A 20,931-nucleotide genomic window follows, 5' to 3' on the forward strand; every position below is an offset into this window, starting at 1 on the left:
ACTCTTAAAAAATGTTACTTTCTTAGGCTGGGAAAAAGAAAGATATAAGGATCTAAAAATAATTGCCACAATATTGCTTTTGCAATTTTTTCTGAAAGTTTTATTAATGAAGCTGATTGAAATGTATATTTCACATCATTTTTCCTTAACTGGCATTTGAGCATAATTATATATCTTTGTTTAAAAAGTAAAAACAAAGGAAATAAAAACAAAACAAATAAAACAAATGCATCTCTTTTTTAAAGTATTTTCCCTTACAGAGAATTAAAATGTGGAGTTATCTCCAGAGCACTGAATAATTGAGAGATCAGGAAAAAAAAAAAAAAAAAAAAAGATCTATTTTCCTGGTGTACTATTCTATCCAGTATATAATGATTCAATATACAAGCTATTGTGTTGAAGGAGCATCTCACTTGTTTTACTCTCAAGAATATCACATCCATACACTGATGCTATGGGTGCGTATTTGAAATTTACAAACATTTTGTTTGTGGCACAGAAGCATTAAGTGACTTGCTGTCTTCATACCAAATGGTAAAATTATACAGCTTTATTTTTCCTGCAGTTCTTGTCTGAGGTTACAGATGCTAAGCAACTTTTAAAGTCAGGTGCTGTTTACGGGAAGCATTCTAGTAAGACCAGGTAAGTAGAGCACTGAAGAATTGTTCATGGAAATGCATTCCTTGTTTCAGAAAGGGCTACGAGATCAAATCTGTTTTGAGATTGCTCTTCTATTGGGTATAACTACATCGTTTTAGAATTGTCAAGGGATCTTGTCATTTCCAGACTTCTATAGTGAGCATGACTAATTGAAGGCAGCCTAAGGCATTTTCTACAATTATATACATGAAGATAAATATGTTCTAATTTAGCTGATTACTCTATTTTTTCTTTGCATTAACTGCATAGAATATGATTGGAATTATTTTCTTTCATAACACGTAGCATAGCTTATCTCCTATGATTTAATCAGGTATTTTGGTCGCTCAAACTATAACAGTAACATAAATAATCAGGATCTCTGTCTTTAGATTAGGCCTTTTAAAGTTTACTTTTCTTCTAAATTCAAATCTCTTTTTTGTTGGTTATTTTCTTTAACTGTCGTTGTATGCAAACCACTTGAACTTTTCATGTAATACCTTTAAAAATTCAGATGCACGAACTTCAGCTGTTTAACAATGCTTTCATTAAAAGCACTGCTTGTCATTTTTGGCTTAGTTTGTTTGAGAATGTGTAGGAGTTCTGCAAAATTTTTAAGCACATTAAGATTTCCTTTTGATAGGAAACATGTTGTATAATACTTCCTGGCTACGGAGATTAATGCTGTAATACTTGCTCTACATAAAGTTTACCATATGATATTGCTTAAAAAATGTCTTTGACGGGTATTAATTGGAAGGAACATTCTGGTGTTTGGTGTTAGGTGGGAGTTATTCTAAGCAGATTGCATACAATGCTCTTTTACAATTTACCTCATGTTATGTTTCACTTTTCAATGAATATACTACAGACAGGCTGAAAAGCATTCGAGAAGTTTTCAGCACAACCCTATTCAAAGTCAGTAATTATACTAAAGAGACTTTACCAGTTCCAGGGTACACTGATGTCATATTAAAGAATATTCGGTATAAAAAATGGTATATTTTTAGCACTGAGTTGGCTGGAACCCTCAATTAGTTATCTTAATCTTAATTAAAATATATCCAGTCAGTTTCTCCCACTATGTCATTGAGGAGAAAAAAGCAGACATCTTCTGTTAGATGGTAAGACTTACATATACGTTCCATAGGAAAGTAAAACATAGGAAAACTTGTTTTTGTTTTGTGGCACACAAATAAAACCTGTGCAGGCATTAGTGGAAGAGCATTATTCACTAGCCAGGAGGGGCTATGGAACTAGAGCAAGACCTTGGCCCTTTTGAACCAGAGTGGTCATGCTGAGAGATTGCAGTCTCTAGGTCTTCTGAAGAATGATCCCTGTTCTCACGTATCACACGCCAAGGCACATAAAACAAGCCAAAGTTTCAGAAAGTACTGAGAATCTGGACTCTTCAAATTGAATCAATCTGAACGCCAAACATCATTTGATACTGATGTTTTGTCTTTTAGGCAAAATGAAATCCCAATATATTGAAATTAATGGCAATTACATTATTAACATCATTGGGAAAGAATTTCAGCAGTGTGGAAGAGTGAAACTTGAGGCAGGTACAGTGTATCAATTGCAATAAAACAAGATGTAAGAACCAAGAGGCAGCAGTCTAAACTTTCGAGATCCAGAAAAAGGAGATGTGAGAGATGCATACCAGAATATGGAAAGTGGCATTGTAAAGACAAAGCTTCTGTTTTAAAAATATGTTGTTCTGTACAGAAAATATGATAGGTAGCAAGATGTAGTGAGCAAAACTATGCATAGAGTAATTCAAAGCTTGGATTCTACTCAGTGTTTTTTATTAAATTAGGAGCCATTCATATTTTTTTTATGTTTCCACTTCAGAAGAAAAATAGTGGCACAGAAACAAAAGAAACATGATAGATCACACTCAGTCCTCACACCAATCTACAAGCAACACATACAGATGGTCGTTGTTGATATTTTAAGAAGAACAGGGTTTTTTATTAACAAGAGGAAAATAAGTATTTAATGAGAAAATATCCTTCTTTAGACTCCTAATATAATGAAATATACGTCTCATGTGAACTGTTGAGTTCTTTCCACTGCATGGAGACATCTGGAATCCATTTAAAATAGGGATATAGTCAACAGTCTGAGTGGTTTATCTTTTATGAAGGAGATAAGTAGTTCAGCTGTGCTTCAGTGTCATGATTCTTAAGCAAAATGGAGGATTCTTTTGAAGCACTTCTGATGCAATGTGCAGATCAGTGATTATGATAGGTCATGCATTACATGACGAGATCTAAAGTTTGGTTTTAATTTTTTGAGTGAATACAAAAATAATGTTACCTCAATACCACTGCTTAGTTATTAATAAATATAATATAATTAATAAACAATATAATTAATAAAAATATAGCTTTAAACAGCTTCTATACATTCATTTCATGGTATACAAAATTGAACCATAGCAGTACTAATTTAGCCTTTTACTCTTTGTATAAAATCAAATGCCAATTACTATTGGTAATGATTCTTACAGTAAACCTCATGTCATGAATTAAAAATGGCAAGGTGGTATGATTATAAATGATTATATTTTATTTACTGCAAAACACCCATAGATAATGTGGTTTGTAGTGTAAATATCAATCACTTCTTTAGGATACAAAATAGCCGTGAATTATTATTTTTCAGAAAACCCTTCAAAATAACAAATGATATGTAAAATTTAAGAGAATATGGGGAAGCAGCAGGAAACACCATGTTATCACTTACTAGATTATACTGGCATCATGTCAACTGGGAAGAAGCTTTAAATGAAGGGGCACTATGTGACAATAACATGTACAGCATTATGAATTCTTTATGTGTATAAGCGCACACATTGAAAATTGACCAATTTGAAACAGTTATTTTCAAGAGTTATAAATTAGCGTGTTTAAGAAAACTGATCTAGTAATTCTAAAATCTAGGTCAGTATGTGTGTACATACCTCAGCCACCCCATAGAGAAATTAAATGTGTGTACTTTTCTGAACTGAAGCTTGTCTAAAATTACCCTGCTAAAAGTGGCCCCATATAAAGAATATTGAAACAATAAGAATCCTACAGCAAAATCTTAACATGCCTGAAAAGCTAAGTATCTAGTACCCGGAGTATTGTGACAAACACCTTAAGTTAGAAGTGGAAATTAGAAAATTAATTGAAAACTGAAATTTTTGCATTGCCTGCATAAACACAATTTATACATGCAACTTAGCCTTAGAAACACGTCTTACAAAATGAACATATTTTGAACAACCAATTATCATTATCAAAAAAAGGTCATCTAGCATGCCTTAGATACTTTCTCTGTTTAGAAACACAATAGCTTATTCATTTTTCTGTGCTGTTTATGTCTTTATGATGTATTTTTATAAATATTCATATTTTCTTTGTTTTTTCTCGTTTGTTATTTTCTTAAACAATAGAAATTTTATTGCATAACGTAAATAAAGATACTTCAAACTTTTCCATGCTGTTCAGCCAAATTAAATGAATGCTGACGCTTAGGAATCCAGCAGGATGCAGAGATAAAGTGTGTCAGTGAGTGTAGATCCTCAGGAGAATCTTGATTTAGACTTGATTTATCATTTTCTTCCTTTTAGAAACTTAAGGCGTTCTACAGTGAATTCTTCACTTTCACTTGTCCGGTTTTTCTAATAAAAGCCTGTAATATAGTGTAGGATCTTTATGACATTACAATAAAAAAACATTTACAAACTTAAAATATACAACTCCAATATATGGTTATTAATAAAGGTAAAATATGCACTAAAACATTTCTGTTGTTTTAGCAAAAAAGTTTTCATTTTTAACAACTGTTGGAAAAATCAATGTAAAAATAGATATTTTAAAAAATGCAAAAAAATCTTATAAAAAATTGTGTTTCCTCTCCTTATCATTTTACAAGTCAGTTTGATTTATCCCAGCTTGGAATATTAGACTAGACGTGAAAGGGTAGGAACATTTTACAGTTAAAGTACATATGTATGCACCATCGTATATACAGGTGAACATGAATTTCCTCTGGCTCCCATCTCTGCCAAGAAATTTTTCCACTTGTCAGTCAATTGATTCTAATATTATCTTAGAATACAGAAAACATTTAAACATTTTAAACCTCATTTTTTTTTCCTTCCCCCACTCATATATTTAATTCCTATAGCATTTGGAAAGGAAAAACATTATTTCTTAACAAAGGAAACAGTTGTTTCCTGAAAGTAGATGGTCATAGTCAAGACTGAAGAAAATTAAGAGAGGATGTTGAGGGAAGGAGATCGGTGGAAAGGGCTGTAGGGGCAAGCAGTTAATTAAATGGGAGCCTGATCATTACCATCTCGGTCACCTCTAATTTTTGGCCTTTTTTTTTTTTTTTTTTTTGCCATTGTGGATGCTGGCTGTTGCTAGAAAGGAATGAAAAATGTTTCTGGCCCCTTCAATTTGATTCCTCTGCTTACTTCTGAGTTTGCTTGCATCAGAGCTTCTGTCATGATTACATGATTGCATAGAGGAGGATATCATTCAGGTCCTGTGAGATTTTATTATTTAAATGTTTAAGAAATCAGGTGACAGCTGTTTTCTCTCACTCCCAACATTTATTGGATTAAAATAGGCAATGTACATTTAAAAATGAAAGTTGCATGTTAGAGTTCTCTCTCTCTGGAACTTCAGTGGCATGTCCTTTGCCATTGTCCCTGTTCTTTCTAATATTATTTATGGCTTCTGTTGCTGTTTTCTGTTGAAATTTTTCTGCATCATTCACATAGCTCCAATAACAATATGACAATGTAAAGAGACCATAGAGACACGAAATCATATCAGTAGAGCGACACAGCCTGCATTCTTTACAATTCAGACCATACTGTTTTAACTGTGGTTTATAGGTAGTTTTGAGTTTTGCATTAGGCTTTTCTTTTTACCTTTCTCTTGCTGAACTGTTTCACATTTTCTGTGTTTTTCATGTGTTCATTGTTTGTCTAAGCAGGCTGTTGACACTTTCATTCTGAAAGTTTAAGAAATTTCAAACATTTTCTCCTAAGATAGGATTCAAACTCACTGATTTTTGGAGACCATTTAAAGTTTTCAGTATTATAAGTCTGTGTTGAACATGTTTTATGTCATTCCGTTTTCAGGCAAAACACGTCTCATTGCAGCTCAGCAAACTCATCTTGGCTTCTTCTTACTTTGCAGTGTCTAGCATTTGAAGTGTCTTTCTCTTCTTAAAATAGACACTGGCACTGACAGTCTCTGTTCAGGATCCTGCAAGTTCATTTTCTAATATCCTATTTGGATGCACTATTTCAAGTAACAGAAAACAAATGTTGGCCCTACACTCTTGGATCTTGTATTTGACAAAATGCTTCTCCTCCGTTGTTCTGAAGTCCATTAATCTCAGAGGACTCTCACAAGAGATGCATAATTTTTCTTGCAAAGGCTAAGTTACATCAGAATGAAAAAACTGCATAATTTTCGTATAATCACAAGGTAAACTGCAAGCCTGGTAATTTGGAACAAGTACCTTCTGATCATTTAGAACTCTTTATAAAAACTTTACAAGTTTTTACAACTTTGTAACTATTTATAAAATCCTCATGGAACAGCACTTCTCCCACACTGATCACCTTTACTGAAGAAAAATGGACTTGCAGATACACTGTAATCATTAGGCAATATTTTGCAAAACAGCTGCTGGTGTTCCTGCAGCCATAGTTTCTCGTTTGACTAGTAGTGTTCTGTTTGCAAGCTGACAGTTCCATGTTAGCTCATTTGAAAAATGTTCTTTGACCAGATATGAATCTTTATCTCCTCCTACAGGCTAAATATTTCTGCATGTTTGGAACTAATTGCATTAGCTTCATTAGTCTATTTCACAATCTTAAAGCTCCTAGGGGTGTCTTAATCTGGTGTTTGAGGCAACTTTCTTGATCAACCCCTGAGCTTCATCCTGTAGCTGTGAACTGGAGTTGACTAGTTCACTAGGTTGACTAAAGCTGTTTGACTGTGATTGCTGTTACTTGCCTTCTTTATGGATCACAGATTTTATATTAGATAAATCTCATAAAAAGTCAAATAATGAATAGTAGAGAAATAGAATTTATCTAAAATTTACGAAAACCTTTTGTTGTCCCTAAAAGCATAATCATGACCTTCTGCTGAAGTGAGTCAAACTTGTAGCCACAGGGAACATTTCACACAGATTGTATTGCAAGATTGAAGCTGAAATGAAAGGCCAGATAGTGTACAGCCATTCTGTAGGCTGTGGACCAAAAAAATTATAACTCCTGGAGTAAGTTCAAACTGTTAGTGATTACAGAAAGGCTGTCATCTTGCTCAGTGTTCTGTCCATGCAGAGCTTGTTGAAATTTCATTAAATGCAGCATTAGTGACATTTCCAAAGTAATATGAAATCTACTGTAGCAAAGAATTACCTAGAAGTAGAAATTCCACTGTTCTGACTTTTTCTTATTAAGCATATGAACTGTATTTTGAACTTCTGTTCCTCAACTATTTTCTTAGTTGTTATTTGTTTAAAGATGAAATGTTTTTAATAGCTTTTGCTATTAGCATCAAACCATTATCAGCTGATTTTTCTTTCCTATATATTCTCATGTTTTTCTTCTTGTGCCTTCAGGGATATTATGTTGGTCTATCATGGAATTTAGTAGACAGCATTTTTAGTAAAATAAAAAGATATATCTAGCTGTAGCACAATTTTACCTTTGATCACAGGGTACCTGAGAAAAGAGTTTAGCAGCATCCACCTGTATTTTGCAGAAAAGGAACCTAGAGATAAGAGACAAAAGTAATGACTAATTCTGGTTTTCTTAGGAAGCCTTTAACAGAAATTGAACTTTTGTCCACTAAATTCCTGCCAAATATTTTCTCCAGCCTACTCTCCTGCACACAAATGCAGATTCCAAAGTGCAAAAAGGCATAAAAAGAAGATGATGTAAACAGATATAAAATAAACATACACAGTTCATGAAATTCTGGTTTTACTTAATTCAGTAGTAAAAAGCCCTTTGACTTTATTGGAGTTAGGATTTTCTTCAGGTCAGACCTTTTTTACACTCTTAGGTCTTTTTTCTTTTAATTTCTTTTATGAAAAAAAAAAGGTGTGCTGCTTGTTCTGAAGAGAAATAAGCTTGGTTTTTGTCACCATTATTCTGACGTATCCCTTTTTTTGGTGGGGTTGCTACTCTTCCATTCTCATTATATACGTAGTATTTTATCTTTTGATAACTGTTAATTATACTTCAGTGAAACACGGAGTCATTTATGTTGCAACCACAGAGTAATAGTTAAGATGAGGATAGATTTTTTTTTTAATTGAAACTTGCATGTTTTGAACTCAGAACATTCATGTTTGCTATTAAAATTATGGATTGCTTTTAAGGTTAGTGTGAGTTCATTTTGTTAAGTAGGAAATTTAGTGATAGTTTGTAGATTAGCAATTAGAAATTTAGATGAAAAACATGGTTTGCTCCTGATAGTTAAGTTTATGTTATTTGCTCTGGTTACTTACTGTCTCTTCTCTGATTTTATTTCTTTAATTTTCTTCTTGAATACAGTGAGTATTTTCCTCCTATTTCGTCCTCTTTTCCTCCTAAGTACTGCTATGGCAGTGGAAGATTAGAGTTCACTGGGACATAGACGACAAGAGACATGGTAGCAAGATGGAAAAAAAAAATGTAATCAGTGCCTTTAAAAGAGCCTCAGAAAGTACTTCCTCCCCCCCCCCCCCCCCCCCCTTTTTTTTTCCTCCTCCATGATGGTTGTAAATGGTGGAACCACGCTAAGTAGTAAAGCCCAGACTGGGAAGTGTTGTACAGTCACAAAATAGTCTCTTACATGATATATTGACACCAGTACACATAAAATCAATTGATCAATCGAACAAATGCTTTCTTGAACAAATTATTTTTGGAGGACTGTATTCCTCCATTCTACTTCATCTGCTTATAATCTTTGGAGAATTCTGAGTTGTATTTGATTTCACTTAAGTGGTTTCAAAAAGAATGTGACTTGTTATTCAGGTTTATCAACTCAAAAGATGCATACAATATGTATACAAACTGAGAGAAGAGCTCCTTGAGAGGAGTAGCCGTGCTGAGAAGAACTCAGATGCCCTGGTTGATGAAAAACCTAACATAAACCAGCAGTGTGTACTTGCAACCTGAAGAGCCAATGTTATCCTGGGTTGCATCAGAAGAGGGTTGGCCGGCCGGGGCAGGGGGGTGACTGTCCCTGTCTGCTTTGACCTCGTGAGGCCCCAGCTGGAGTATTGTGTCTAAGAGAGACTGATGGAACTGGACTTGTTCAGTCTGGAAAAGAGAAGGCTGCAGGGAGGCCTCATTGTGGCCTTCCAGTATTGAAAGGGAGGTTATAAACATGAGGGAAATCAATTTTTTACATAGGTAGATAGTGATAGGAAAAGGGGCAATGGTTGTAAACTAAAGGAGGGAGATTTAGATTAGATGCCAGGGGAGAGTTTTTTACTGAGAGAGTGGTGAAGTGCTGGAACAGGTTGCCTAGAGAGGTTGTGGATCCCCTGTCCCTGGAGATGTTTAACGCCAGGGTGTATAGAGCCCTGGGCAATCTAATCCAGTACTTGATATAGTGACTGGCAACCCTGCCTGTGGCAGGGGTTTAGAACTTGATGATCCTTGAGGCTCCTTCCAACCCAGGCCACTCTATGATTCTATGCTTATTCCTCACAGAAGATTTTACTCTGGGGAGAAATTCCAGTGAACGTGGCATAAAATTGAAAAGATAAATTAAGAATAGTAAAATCTACTGTATTATGTCAGATTTTAAGTACTGTTAATTCTCTTGGATCTTGTCTTTTGTTTTGAAGATGAAGAAATTAAAAGCATTAATGAATTATATCTGCACCAAATCACTTTCCATCATATCACCTCTAAAAATATGCCTCGGTAATACTAGAAATAGAACAGTAAACTTAAAAGTAACTGATACAAAAATGAAACACATCTACTCATCCTGCAAAGGTGAAATTACTATTGCTTTTTTATTTGTGATGCCACAGACCAGGCAGGACATATATTTCATTTTCTTTGACAATTTGGTTTCAGTCGTTTGGTTTATTTTCTAACAATGTGTTTGCTATAGAAAATATTTCATTCCACTGAGTTGACATACTGTTGAGCAACAAAAAATCTTGGCTTACAGAATATGTGTAAAACAGTCTTTGAAGTGGTAGATACTGACCTGGATAACTGGAACATCAGTTCCATGTAAGTAAATGAACAGATATATAAATAAAGGAATATACTCTACCCTTAGTATAAAAGAACTAAGCCTTGCCTGTTAAAATGGTTTCTGTGATTGTGATAAAGATCAAAGACTAAAAGTGAAGAATTGCATAGCTTTAGGCCAGACTTTTTAAACATGGTATATTTAAGACTAAATTTTGCAGTTATATAGGCAGTAGAATTCATAATTCTAGAACAGAATTAAGAATAGAATTCATAATAGCACTAAACTAACCAATGGAGTATTATCAAGAATTAGTTGCGTACACTTATTTCTTATTATCAGAACTAATATTAAAGTCATATTCCCATTATCTTTTCAAGTACAGAGATGTCAGATGTAGTATAGTATAAACATATGCCAAACTGTATATTTCCCTATCACAGAGTATTTTCTCTGTGTTTTTGTTTGTTTGTTTGTTTGTTTGTTTCTTAATATGATAGACTAAAGCTAACAGTTGTGTAAGGTTTTGGCACTGATTCATTGGCATTAGGTGAAGATAGCATACAAATTTGACTAGTACTCAAAGAAAAATTGAAGAGCTACTCAATCTCAAAATAGTTCTTCATAAAACCATTTGACTCCCACCATATGATAATTTCCTGTAATTTAGAAGTCACATAATCTTCAATATTGAGGCATCTTTTGTTGCCTGGATACATACATCATTTTATGTGTATATAAGCAACTGATAATTTATTTTCATGATGCTCATAACAAATAAGGTGTTAATATTGGATCCTGCAAAGTTATCATGGATTTCCTTTAAAAGTCGTGATTCCTTTCCTTGAGTTATTTTGAGACAGCATAGCTTAGCTCTGTTCTGCCTGGCTGACTTAATCTAGAAGACATGTGATTGATTCAAAGGTGACAGAAAACTGTCAGGATTGAAAGACCTGTTATTAATTGATGGATAATCAGTTTTCAGTGAAATCAGAAATAAAAACAAAGGCTGCCAACTGGCTGGCATTGATTCAGCTTATGTGAGTAGGGGGATATGTTCAGTTAATATTGTTGTGTAACTCTAGGTAAAGATGACAATATCAAGGAGTTAGTGTAGTACCTGAAAATTTTCCAAATTTTCTGAATTTAGAGTGGAGTCAGAATTATTTCCTTTAATTCTGTTTCAAAGTATTTGGGTTCGAAGGTTCTTTGATTTTTTTGTCTGTTTTTGTTTGTTGGTGGTGGTGGTGGTTTGGTTTTTTTGTTGTTGTTGTTTTTTTATGTGCGTGTTTGCTTTGTATCTTTGTTCAGTTTGGGTTGGTTTTTTGTTTGTTTGTTTTGGTTTTGGTTTTCTTTTTTTTTGCATTTTTTGTATTGATTGGTATTTATTGTATTAGTCCAAGGTAAATTTGATTCTTCAGGAGTAAAAGTATGTGCATATGGCTTACCTAGTAGTATGGATGTGATGTGCTTGATGCACAGCTGAGTATATGATTCATCCGACTTCCTCATCTACACGTTGCCCAAAGTGTTGTCACTAAGACAGCCACTGGTGTGCATGTGCTTGGGTGGATTTAAATAGCTTCCTTTATTTTAATTAGGATGTCAAAGAAAAGCTTCCTTGTTTTTAATACTTAAAATTAAGCTTGGTCTGAAGTCTGAATTTAGCCCTACAGCAACAATAAATGCAAAGACAATCACTTTGTATAAAGGTTTTGAAATGCTCTTGGAGTTGCAAAGATAAACTGAAAAGGCAGACTGCAAAGCAGTAGATCTGAGTAAGAAGCTTCCAGTTTATATAGTTTCTTTTCTAATTACGGCTGCTTTTAAGCAGCTGATCTATTTGCTTTAGAATTTCTCTTAGGCTAGAAATACTGAATAGCAAACTTCTGTATTCTGTATATTTTTAAAATTAAATTCTTCTGAGCATTGGGAGTGACAAGGAAAAGCTTACCAGACAAACAGATAGCACTATATCTCTACATAAAGTGTGCATAAAGTTTACTAGACAAATACACAGCGCTTTATCTCTGAATAAAGTGTGCCTAAATCATTCTGATATTAGAAGTGTTACATTGTTCTGCATGAACATTGATTATATTTCCACTTGAAGCTGGTGTGTTAAGTCTGGAAAGCCTTTCAGGAATAATTTCGAATAAGAAGGATTAGCTGATCATTTAATGTGAGGGACTATGCAATGAAGTTGTCTGCAATAATAACTCAATTAACCAGGCATCCATTTAAATTTGGTGTTGATATTATAACGGAGAGTGATGCAATTCACAGTTGCCTGGACACCTAGGGTAAGATTAATTTTTTCTAACCGCCTGGAAGTTGACTGTTTTGTTTAACCTAATGGTCTAGGTTCTCTGTGCTGGGAGACAGACACCTCCAAGGACCCTTCATCCTATGATGTATTTTGCAGTGGGATTAATAAAGAGCTGTTTTGCTTTAGATTTCTAGCTTTTAAGTTGGTAAATTACATGGTAAATAGCTCCATCCTAAATTTATAAAAAAAAATACCAAGTATTTTTTAGTTTGAAATATTTAGTTTTCATATTTTAAAAATCATAAGACTCATGACTAATATCAGTGAATCAATATGTATTCTTGTGAAGTATTCCTCCTGAATGTGATCAAGTCAGAATTAAAATAATTATTAAGACATTCGTTTCAATGGCTAACCGTTCTGGCAGGACAGTGTTGAAATCTGAACCTGTCTCTATAGATAACAGCCTATTGACTGTTCTGTGTCTGACTCTTTCAGAGGAAAATCTCAGCTAGTAACTTTATTCTGCATCTCAAACAGTCCCTTAGCCTTGTCTCTGTCATCTAGCTGCCACACTTCCCAGCCACTATCTGACAGCTTGACAAAATTATATATAAATAACAAATATCCAGGTGATATATAGTGAAAGATATATAGTGATATCCAGGTGAAAATATAGTGATAGCATAAAATACATTATTCTTGTACTTCACTTTTTCTGTAGTGTATCTGATTGCATTGTTTATTTTCTAAGGTAAAACAATATATTTCATTCAGGAGCTGTGAAACTGAGTGCTTAGGAAATACACTAAGTCTTCATTTTAGCATGCATATGCAATTGATTTGTAACTATTTAATTGAAAAAAAAATCAGTCTAATCACTTTTAGTGCATGAGTTATATTCAGCCTGTAAATTCCTCATTATTCATACACAGAAGGATGTGTTCAATGATTATGACCCCAAGGATTTAGTTGATAGAATAATCTGCATTTCCAAAGAAAGAATAAGCAGCATGGTATTTAATTCTTTAAAAGAAAAGTTATGGTGCACATCAAAGCATAACACCGACTTAGTTTTAAAAACAATATCCACAACTTGCTTGTCAATTGGCCAGTTCGCTTGTCTATCTGTTCTGTACAGTCTTGATCTAATAATTGTTAATTATGGCATTGTTTGTCAGCTCATTTGAAACATCCTGAAATTCAGTCTAGCTCAGCAAATTGCTGTGCTTAAGGCATTTTTACATTCCAGGAAATTATAATATCCCTAGAAGGCGAAGAATTAATAATAAAAATCCTCTTTTGTAAAAGATTATCATTACAGAGCAAATGGAGCAGATCTTCCCTATCTTAGCGCATTTAATATTCTCATTTTTTTCTATGAAATTTTGATGGAAAGACTATGTGGGATCACTGTTTTACTAACTTAAGAGACAAATTTACTGAATCAGTACAGCATATTGATTTCAGTATCTGATATATGGAAAAGCTACAATAGTAATGGATGACATTTAGATATTTCCATATTGGAACTAGCTCATTCTTCAGATGTTTCATGATCTTGACTTTTCTGACTGGCATTGTGGAGTTTCTTACTAATACACCCAACCTTACTGAACCCTGGAACTTTGAGAGTAAAGCACTAGAGAAGCAAATCCACAGACTGTATCATTCTGTTGGAAACAGAATTCTAATTGGTAAATGGGCAATAAATAGAAATTTTGACAGTACATGCAGGGCATCTGTGATCAGTTACTAAATGTTTTTCAAATGATCAAGCATGCAAGTACCTCTAGAGTGGGGGAGATTAACGTATTTCTTGAAATTCATTATATATACAGATGTCTTCATCTAATTATCTGTGTAACTGTAAAATTACAAAGGTAAATATGATATATAAGATACATAATGAGAAGAAGAAAAGGTAAATGTCAAAATAAATAGAGTTGCTGTCCTCTAGAGAATACTCTTGAAGTTTCTCAAGTACGTAAACATAAATTGTATTCCAAGTATTTCTTTTGTTTTGTTTTTACTGTATATTTTATTAAAAAAAAAAAAAATCTTGCTACTTAATCTAGGTGTCCAACACTGTTTTTATTGCCATTAATCATTCTGGCATTGCATGATTGGAGTCTTGAAAAAAAAGAAGACCCCTGTGATCTTTCATTTCATTCTACAAAGTGAGTGATCCTTGTAAGTAGAGATGAAATCATAGCAACACAATTCAGAAACTAATTTTGATATGTCTGCTCTTCTATTAAGCTTTTGGATAAATAATAAAGTTTATTTCTTAGCTTGTTATGTTGATCTCTTAGAAGTCTCAAGCTGATTTCTACTACGAAATCTTAATCATTCAGGCAAAGGCCTTTGTATTAGTAGTGTTAAGGTCATGCAGTTAAGTGATTTACAGAAATTATTTATTTTATTTTTGCCAAGCCATTAAAAGTATGTTCTGGAGATTATTAAGCTTAGCCCTAGAAATTGAAATATTTTACTTTTGTAAGGTAAAAGAAATAAGGCATCCATCAATAATCCATTTGTGCAGAAATGGTTTACTGCACTGGATTGTGAAGAATCTATACTATATCTTGTAGTTTTTATCCTAGCTTTCAAAAATATGAATAATTACTCTGGAAATAGGAATATATAATTTTCAAGTCAGTAAGATTTACTTCTGACAAATTTATACTGTCAGAAGTAAACTTATTGTTATAATAATCCACTTGGGACAGGGGGTTTGGAATTTGATGATCCTTGATGAGGCCCCCTCCAACCCAGGCCCTTCTATGATTCTATGAAGTGCAGAGTCCTACACCTGGGGAAGAATAAGCACGTGCATTACTAAAGGTTAACGGCTGACCTGCTGGAGAGAAGCTTTGCAGAGAAGGACCTGGGTGTCCTGATAGACAACAGGTTGACCATGAGCCAGCAGTGTGCCCTCGTGGCCAAGAAGGCTAATGGTATCCTGGGATGCATTAAAAGCAGGTGGTCAAGGGAGGTTGTTCTCCCCTTCTACTCCACCTCACGAGGCCACATCTGGAATACTGTCTCCAGTTCTGGGATCCCTAGTTCAAGAAAGGGAACTTGTAGAGAGAATTTAACAAAGGACCACAAAGATGATTATGGGACTGGAGCATCTCCTTCATGAGAAAAGGCTGAGAGACCTGGGACTATTAAGACTGGAGAAGACAGAGATTAGATCTATCAGTGCTTTTAAGTATCTAAAGGGAGGGTGCCAAGAGGATGGGGCCAGGCTTTTTTCTGTGGCCCAGCAACACGGCAAGGGGCACAAAATGGAACACAGGAAGTTCCTTATAAACATGAGGAAAAATTTCTTTACTTTGAGGGTAACTGAGCAGTGGAATAAACTGTTTAGAGAGGTTTTGGAGTCTCCTCCTCTGGAGATATTCAAAACCCGCCTGAACACTTCCCTGTTTAACCAACTCTAAGGAATCTTCTTTAGAAGGGAGTTGGACAAGATGATCCCATGGGGTCCTTTCCAACCCTTGCAATTCCATGATTCTGTGATTCCTAAGGTAAACTCAAAGCATAATACAAATGAAGGTAAGTGCTATTTCTAGTATAAAAAATGAAAGTCTAAAATTTGACTTTAGGAACCTTAAGCTCAAAACACAGACACAAAAGTCCCATATAAAACCTAGAGAGATGACTGTCTGTCTTTACACCACTGACAGCCTTTGCAAAATTCAGTAAAGAGTAGCTCTGTATGCATCGTTGAGGCCAAAGGAACTTACCTTAGGACTTCCAGCTACTCAGGCAGAGTTGACAATGGCATTCCTCTTCCTGGATAATTTATGCTGTGCTCTGGACCATCAGTGCATTGTCTGAAATGTGAAATCATTGTTTTTCATATATCAAGATTAAAATAACAGGTGAGGAGAACTAAATTTGAAGAAATAGTTCATCTGAGAAATTCTGACAAGATCTACTGTACGCAAGTGAATCAGAAGCACTTTATGACACCTTTAGAATTTCAAGACAGAATTACTGTTTTAGTAATCATCAGTTACCTTTCTTTTCTCTTTTCTCTTTCCTCCTTTTTTTTTTGTTTGTTTGTTTGTTTAATATATTGTGTGGAAGAGACTTATGGTTCAAGTTTTATAAGCTTGCAATAAAAATATAGCAACTGTTGTATTAAATTATTTAAGTTGTAAACCAGTGTAAAAAGCGGAAAAAGTTATATTGACATGTAGCCAGAAAAATGATTATGATGGACTATAAAATATATTGTGCTGATTACAACAGAATTTTTACCCAGTTCTGCATATTGTAAATCTTCATTTGGTCTCAAGAATAGAAGTGTGAGTATGATTGTAGCAAGTGGTTTGGGGGGGGGGGAGGGGAAGGTAAAATAAGATTTATAATTTACAAACTAGTCAGAACAGAAATGCAACAGTAGCCAGAAAATACCTAAAAGGTCAGAGGAGAGAAGAGCGGCAAAGCTGAGGATCGATGAACTTAAAACTTCCAAATTTCCCCTGAGAAAAAGCTAGGATTCTGGAGGAATAAATAACCAAGTTTTATGATTTGAGCAAGTAGGTTATGGCTTATTTTTCATTAGAACTTTGGATCTGATTACATTAATACAGGTAGCATTTCAAATGCTATGTTTGCCTCAATTGGTTGCTGAAAATGTAAACAGAAACAATTACAGGAGGACACAAATGTGGTTAATATAGAGTTGTGACTGTGTATGATAAGATACAGTTAGTTGTCCTCGTTGCTCTTGGCAAGTCAAAAAATCTGATAGATTATTATTATTCATCATCATAACAAGCCTTTAGCATCTTCAAGTTTCACCTTGTCTTACCATGATCTTTATGACTTTAATGACCCTAGGACTTCTTGTGGCAGCTTGTAGGTGAGTTTGCTTTGCCCCACAGGGTGAAAAATTTCAGGTAGGCCAAGCATGTTCCGTTGTCTTCCTTATCTACCTACATAACTCATTCTACAATAGGAAAAAAAAGATGCGCCTAATTCTATTTGATCTTTCTGGTAATGGCATAATTAATTTACCTAATGTAATGTAGAAGATACCAATAAGATGATTACAGTCATGATATTCTGATATTCTGTCAGCTTTCTGTGAGCAGATTTTGATGGCTTTTTATAGTCTGTCTTTCTCACTACCAGGTTCTGTAGTGCAGAAGGCAAGATGTCCCCTGACAAGTTAAGGCCTATGGCATACAGTATCAGTGTTGACCAAAGGGAGTGCTAGGTGGACATCTTCGCTTTACTTTAAAACTGACATCTCTTCTTGAGCAATTTATTTCCCTCTGGCAGTACAGCAACATTGTTAAAACCAGATCATCTACCACAGATCATATTTTTAAAACAGAAGCAGGCACAAGGATAAAACAAGAGCGTGTTTCCCTGTGCTTTATACGTCGGCCTCCTTTCCATGGGAAAGATAAAGGTCACCTTTCCGTCACTCATACTTCACGTTTCTTACGAGTGGTTAAAACATTGCATCCATTTTCCTTCTGAGAATTTCCAATTTAATTAATCTGTCTGAGCTGACATTGCTTTTGGTAGAGATATGGTTTACAGCTCCAGTAACTGCTTTTGGAGGAGCCACTGTGCAGACAAGAAATGCTGTTCAGCACTGCTGATAGACTGCTCAGCTATGGGTGCTGGCCCACCTGCTGGAACAGGGAACTCTTGAGCTATAGGCCAGACCTGGACAGCTTTTCCATTCACTGAGGCTTTATGCTAGTTACATTACCTATCACCCACGTGACTATAAAGAGGCAATGCATTTTGTGTAATTATAATAATATTTATCAAGCATTCATAACACAGTCAAATTTATAACATATATGATAGACTACTTTGGCATCAAGCCCATTGGTAACTTTCAGATATTGTGTGAACAACTCCACTGGGTACTGTAGGTGAAATAATGAGAGAGGCTTCTGAAAAGTATAAAGTGTTCAAACTCCAGAGCAGGTGAAACATATACAGGCAGCAGTGCTGTATTGGGGTGCAATTTTATCTTTCAGAGATCCAGCAGCAACCCCCACAGAAGGATGATTCAGTTCTTGGCCTTTGTTTTATTGCTGCTACTAAACGTGCTGGCTCTGCTCTGCTCTCAAGAGGAAGAAGAGTGTGGTAGGTCAGAATTTGGGGTTAATTGTTTATTTTTCCAAAAATTGCATTAACAAATAATGTGTAATCTTGGCACATTTTTTGTATGCCTCAGATTCCTACCTGCTGCACTTTCCTTTTTAAGCTCTGTTTTTGGTTTGTTTGGGTTTTTTTTAATTTTTTTTTTTTTTTTTATGATAGTACTAAACTCTTTGTGGTAGACCTTGTCTGTTATTTAGTGTTTATTCAGTGCCAGATAAAATGGTACATAAGTCTTAAGGAAGGCTTTTATAAATAATGCTGTTAATAACTTTGAGTTAGAGCAGAAATTACTTGCAGCTCACAGCTATATGGCCAAATTTCAGACTTTTTTCTTTCATTTTGCTACTAGTTGACACAACTGCATGTCTCTCCCAGTCTCCTGTTCCCAAATCTGTAAACAAACTACGAGCTCATATTACACAGGAAGCACTAGCAGTGAGATTTATTTGTCATCTTTGGAGGCCATGGAGAGGAACAATAGACTTTCATCTCTCTCATTTTCTTTCTTGACTATAGGGATTAAGAAGGTACTCATATCTTGGGTCTCTGCCATATGGGATAAAAATTCAATTAATATAAATCTGCCAGATTCAGGGGAGGTGTCTAGGTGACTATCAGGAACCTGCAAACTGCTGGATGGGCCACCAGCAACCTCCAGCAGCAGAATGTCCTGGCTGGAATGGCCGCCAGATTTTGCTCCTAGTCTAAATACCTTCTTTTATAAATTTAGCCTACCCTTCTTTTTAGCTTGCTCCAGTCAATATCACATAAGTTGTCAGATGCAACAGTAATGAATTTTTAGTTATTTCTAGACTCTAAGATTAAATCAGTGACCTTGGGATGAAAGACGGTGAATGCCATGACCACTCTTTGTTACCTCTTCCAGGCAGCTTTGATTAAACTGTGCTGTGATGCCAGACCTGGATCAATAAGAATGATCTTCATCGACCTAATAATGTATTTAACATGTTCTGTGCACTTTTATCTAGTTTTGTTACAATAAGTTGTTTACGTTATTGCGGCAGATTGATTTAAAGTTTCAGAGCTCTCTCTGGCAGTAAACATCTAGAAATAATCTCATTAGTCTTCACGTGATACTATATATAACTATGTGATCTACTGTGTGCTCTTCTTGGCAGGTGTAAATTAGCATAGCTCCAATTTACAAGAGTTGAGAATCTGGCCTAGAAACTGAAAATGCTTATTCCAACAATTTTATTTTAAATGATCATGGCATCATTTATCATAAAATAAGTACCATATTATCTTCTTTGTACCCAATCTACAGATGTTTAACACAACATTTTTAGAAACCTTTTTTTTTTTTTTTTGTTATTTGTAGAGTGTATCTCCCCCACCGGTAGGTGTATGTAATGCCCAGCCATTACATAAGCATCTCTTTGTGGTGGGGCATCTTATATGTAACGTGCACTCAGATATTTCTTAAACCCATCAGCTTTAGAGACCAGTGGACTTGAATAAGCGATCAAATGTGGAAGCTGTACCAAGCATATCATTTAGGGATGTCAAACCCCTTAACAAACACTGTTACAACTGAGTCCATGTGTAACCACTGAAGGACATATTTGCTTCAGTATGTCCCATGACAGCTTCTTGAAAAATATACTTCAGTGAATTTAACACTTGTGAAAGGTGCCAGTTTGACAGGCCCTGGAGTTAAAAGTTATTGGATTCTCAGCAGGCATAGCTGAGCTTCCTACACACACTGCCCCACTATGTTCCCAACCTCACCTGAAGGGCACAGCCACCAACTGTCCTACAGCTGGCAAATCTGTGCTATCTCATGCTCCTGAACTATGGTGCACAAGGCAGTAGCTGTAATGTGACCTAAAGGTGAAAAAGCATGTTTCATAATTACTGCACAGGTGCTGTTGCAGTTGATCATTTTCACACCAAGTTTTCAGTCAACCTGAAAAAAAAAAAAATAAATTAAGAAAGTGCACATTTTTCTAATTTTGCATTGAAAAAATGTGTACATGAGCCTCTAGTGAATCCTGCAGTTTTATCTGTTCACATAGGCACATTAAGATTACTATCTGAGCAAACAAATGCTTCCACATACTGTGAAGTGCATTCTGAGATGTCACTTGAAAAATGAGTCCTTACTGTTTTATATGTTAGTAATAATCTGTCTCCAGTCATAACTCATCCCTACTTGGTGTCATTATAGCCTATCCTCCCTAGAGATTCTAAATACAGCTAGCATACAAGTTCAATAACAATCCTCCCCTTAAAGAGATTGGGTTCTTACAGGGTTGAAAGATAGCATGCAGGAAAAAAAAAAAAAAAAAAAAACAGGTTTGTGATCTTTGCACTCTGTCATGGTTTTAGAAAAAAACATAAGTTCCTCCCCCAGTGATTGCACTCAGAAAGTTCAGTCCTCTGTTCTCTTTGAAATTATATTTAGACCTCACTGTGGGTACTGGAAAGGCATGTTTGTCTCTTTATTTAGTGCTAAAGGTTAATGACATTTTAAACAAAAACCCATATTTATAATCTTGTATAGGCTGATTCTCAACCTGTATATAGGACATTGCTAAAAACGGAATGCTGGAAAACACAAAGCAATGAGTTTTCACGCTCTGCTGTTTTCTAAACTATAGCCGGCAGCTT

General features: G+C 35.0%; 1 protein-coding gene and 1 long non-coding RNA gene across 14 annotated transcripts in view; one reads left to right on the forward strand and one right to left on the reverse strand.

The window, feature by feature from the left end:
• The window catches only part of DPH6 (diphthamine biosynthesis 6), a 293,683-nt gene that overhangs the window by 264,593 nt on the left and 8,159 nt on the right, over positions 1-20,931 (forward strand). The gene's annotated exons all lie outside the window — the stretch shown is intronic.
• LOC107053502 lies at positions 330-20,272 on the reverse strand. The gene is made up of 4 exons (XR_003075529.3): positions 20,050-20,272; positions 15,903-15,992; positions 7,377-7,442; positions 330-4,326 (listed from the first exon to the last, which is right to left on the reverse strand). It is a non-coding gene; the product is annotated as an uncharacterized LOC107053502 (long non-coding RNA).

The sequence above is a fragment of the Gallus gallus genome, chromosome 5, assembly GCF_016699485.2.
Source record: "Gallus gallus isolate bGalGal1 chromosome 5, bGalGal1.mat.broiler.GRCg7b, whole genome shotgun sequence".
NCBI classification, from domain to species: domain Eukaryota; kingdom Metazoa; phylum Chordata; class Aves; order Galliformes; family Phasianidae; genus Gallus; species Gallus gallus.